The sequence below is a fragment of the Elephantulus edwardii genome, unplaced genomic scaffold (genome assembly GCF_000299155.1).
Source record: "Elephantulus edwardii isolate Elephantulus edwardi_28Jun2011 unplaced genomic scaffold, EleEdw1.0 scaffold00243, whole genome shotgun sequence".
Taxonomy (NCBI): domain Eukaryota; kingdom Metazoa; phylum Chordata; class Mammalia; order Macroscelidea; family Macroscelididae; genus Elephantulus; species Elephantulus edwardii.
Window position 1 is genome coordinate 1,657,310 of NW_006399993.1, and position 4,354 is coordinate 1,661,663.

The window sequence follows — 4,354 nt, forward strand, 5'->3', positions numbered from 1 at the left end:
GCAACCTGCAAACACCAGAGCTTCCTACTTGATAAACATGTCAGTTCACTCCTATGTTACAGATGAGGAGATACAGGTAAAATAACAGACATTTAGCAAATCGGTAACCAAACTAGTTTACATTATTAGGTGCCTTCAAGTAAGTTCCAACTCAAAGCTACTCAGATGGAAATCCTGCCAGATACTACATTCTCAATCTGGTGTGCTTAAATTAATTATTGTAATCAATCAGTAATATTGTCTATATCTTACTGAGTGTATGGATGTAGCTGTACTCGAGAGGGTGATTAGATGCATGAGATCCAAGATTCCTCACCAAACTGGATAGGACTCAAATCTTGGCATTTTTACCCCTTTCCACTGTTTCATTTTGCTTCCAGACAGTACGGCAGGGTGTGGCAAGTACTATAAATAAAAGGAAGAAATTATGATTTCTTGGGGTCAGGAGAGGAGAAAGGGTTTCCGGAACATTCCCCAAGATTCTCCACTGGCAGTGAAGTCATCTTGTTGTAGCCTGCCATGGCCTGGGCAATTTGGCTTGCTGCTTCCAATGACTCATCTGTTCAGCAACATGTGTCTGTAGCTCAGTCCTGTTTGGCTATCTCCTTTTCCTTCAACTGGTCTGCCGCAACGTTTTATTTTTCCTCTTTTGACCTGATCCATTTGTTCTGAGCCTCCACCCAAAGCCTTTTTTGAGATGTAATAATAGCTAACATTTTTAGAATGTCTACTGAATTCCAGACACTGTGCATTGGATTCCTTTATATAATGGACACATACACAAACAAGAGGTAAAGTAAAATTTTTTAATTCTGATTTATTTACAAAGTTTGAATACATGGTTATTCACAAAAGATCCTTCACCCCACCCACTCATCAAATTGTGCAACCCTATGATTAACACCCTCACCCCCTATCTTCACCCCTCCTTTTCCACCCTCCCCCTTGCCTTGGATCCTCATACTCTTTCTACAATAATGGATATATACAGTGTTTGTCCTTATGGGACTGAGTTAGTTCACTCAGCAGAATGCTCTCCAGTCCCTCCCAAGTTAGATAGTAATTTACAAAATGATTGCTCCTACAATAATTTATTTAATAATAACTTATTTAAAATCACACAACTATGAAGTGCAGAGGCAATACTCAAATTGAAATTTGTCAAAATGTCAGCACATACACACATATCCAATGTGTTCCAAAGCCTTTTACTAGACAAATCATGCATTACATTCTAGTTTCTCTTCCACAGCACCACCCATCCAATTGTCCCAAATAGAAACCTGAACATCATCTTGGACTCCCTTTGCTCCCTCTCCCACACCCAATTAATGAACAAGTCCTTTTGTTTCTGAAACCTTACTATCTCTACCATCTGTCTCATCCTTTCTATCTCATTGGCACCACCTGAGCTCAAGTCTTATCTTTTCTCATCTACTTTACTTGGAAATCTTCTAACTGGTTCACCTACCTTCATTCCCATTGTCTTCAAACCCATTCAACACAAAACCTTGACAAGTCTCTTCATATAACCTGTTACTTCCTTTATTAAAATATTTAAGTGGATCCTTATGGCACTCACAATAATGTTTAAACTTACTATGGCCAGCCAGCATAACCTGTTCTCTGTCTACTTCTTCTGTTAACTCCTGGAATATCAACTGTCTGTTGTTGTAGTTGTAGTTGTTGTTGTTGTTGTTATATACCATAGAATCAAGTGTAACTAATAGCAAACCTATGAACAACAGATCTGAAACCTGTCCTATCTTTGCTATCTTCATCATCTCTAATGTACTTGAGCCCATTGCTGCAGTCACTGTGTCAATTCATATTGTTGAAGGTGTTCCTTTCTTTTACAGACCCTCAACCACTTCAAGCATGATATCCTTTTCCAAGACACAGCCTCTCCTAACAACATGTCCAGAGTATGTGAGATGAAGCGTCATCATGTTTGTCTCCAAGAAGCACTCTGACTGCACTTTCTGTAAGACATATCTATTCTTTTGGCAGTCCATGGAATATTCAGTACTCTTCACCAATAAACTCAGCTCAAATATATCAATTATTCTGTTATCTTTATTGTCCAGCTCTGAGATGCAAATCAAATGATTGGGGGGGGAGGAAATACCCTGGATCAGGTACACCTTAGTCTTCAAACTGGCATCATTGCTCCTCAGTAATTTGGAGAGGTCCCTGACAACAGAATTTCCCAGTGCAATACATCTCCTGATCGCCTGACTGCTGGTGCCAAGGATACTGACTTTGGATCCTAGTAAGATGAAATTATTCACAATTTCTATCTTTTCTCCATCTAAAACAAACAGGTTCATCCTGGAGAGGATTAGAGTGGGTGACTCCTTGGAGGCAAAGATTCTGAGGCTTCGTCTGACATACTTTGGACATGTTGTAAGGAGAGACCGATCCTTGGAGAAGGACATCATGCTTGGGAGGGTGGAGGGACAGTGCGGGAGGGGAAGGCCCTCTACGAGGTGGAATGATTCAGTGACTGGGGTAATTGGGATGGATGTATCAGAAACAGTGCGATTGGCACAGGACAGAACAGGGTTTCGGCTGTTGTACACAGGGTCGCTATGAGTCGCAAGGGACTCGACAGCACATAACAACAACAACAACAACATCATGATGTTGCTAATCAGTGCAGTGATGAAGGTTATTTTCTTGATGTGATGTAATCTGTATTGAAAAGAGTTTCAAGACCTCCTCTTTCAGCAAGGAAGGTGGTGTCATCTGTATAAAATACGTTGTTGATGAGTCTTCTTCTAATCCTAATGCCACATTCCTCTTGAGAGTCCAACGTCTCTAATTATTTGCTCAGCATACAAATTGAATAGGTATGGGAAAATGATACAACCCTGATGCACACCTTCCTTAACTTTAAACCATGCAATGTTCCCTTGCTCTGTTCTGACAACAGCTTCTTCTTGGTCTAAGTATAGGTTTCACATGAACATAATTAAGCATTCTGGGATTCCTGTTCTTCTCAATGTTATCCATAATTTTTTATGATCCACCTAGTCAAATGCCTTTGCATAATCAATATAACTCAAGTAGACATTCTTCTGATGCTCTCTACTTTCTGACGTCAGCAGTAATATCCCTGCTGCCACAGCCTTTTTCGAAACCCAGCTTAAACTTCTGGCAGTTCTCTATGTGCTCTTCAAGACATTTTTTATGATCTTCAAAAATATTTTGCTCATGTATGGTATTAATGATATTGTTAAAGAATTTGCATAATCTATTCACCTTTATTGGAAATGGAAACAAATATGGATCTCTTTCAGTCAGTTGGCCAGACAGCTGTCCTCCAAATTTCCTAGAATAGACTGGTGAGCATGTCCAAGGCTACATCTGTTAGTTGATGTCAATTGGTATCCTATAGATTCCTGGGGCCATTTCTGGTTTGCTTTTGGGTTGTTGTTGTTGGGGTTTTTTTGCCAATGCACTCAGTGAAGTTTGAACTTCCTCCTTCACTACCATTGGCTGTTGATTTTATAGTACTTCTTGAAATATTTCAGAGTCAACCAATTCTTTTTGGTAAAGACTCAACTGTCTATAGATCCCTTGTGTACATACACGATCTTCTACATTCTTGGTAATAAAGAACATACTTCATCTGCTCTATGAGAGAAAGACAAAGCAGTCTACTTCCACAAAGGTTTGCATCCTTGGAAAATGAAAGGATCAGTTGTACTCTGTCTTACAGGGTCACTGTGAGTCAGAATCAGTTCAAAGGAAGTGGTTTGGTTTGATTTCGTTTGGTTTTAGTTAGGGCTACAAAAATAGTTCTGGTAGAACACTGTTTAAGTGCTTAGCTGCTAAAAGGATCAATGGTTCAAACCCATGGACCTACTAACGACTCTATGAAGAATAAGTGATAGCCTACCATCATCCCATTTGGCTTATAGTGACTCCATAGAACAGATTAGAGTTTCCACAGCTGTAAACTTTACAGAAGTAGATTGCCACATCTTCTCCTATGGTATGGCTCTAGTCACTAACCTTTCGGTTAGAAGATCAATACTAAACCTCCATCAGGTCTCCCTATATAAATAATAAGTTTTGAAAACTCCAAAAGCAAATGGAAGATTAACTTAAATGAATGGACAATCAGATAATATGAACATTGCAATTAAAAATCTGGAGCTGGACATGCACAATGGAGCTGGACATCAAATGAGGGGAAAGGTCATGCAATATTATTCAAAATGGTTGACTCTGGAGAACATTATGCTGAGTGAAATATCCCAGTCACAAAAGGGCAAATATTGCATGGTGCCACTGTTGTAGAACGGGAATGATCTTGGGGTTGGGGAGAGACTGAGTAAGATTGATT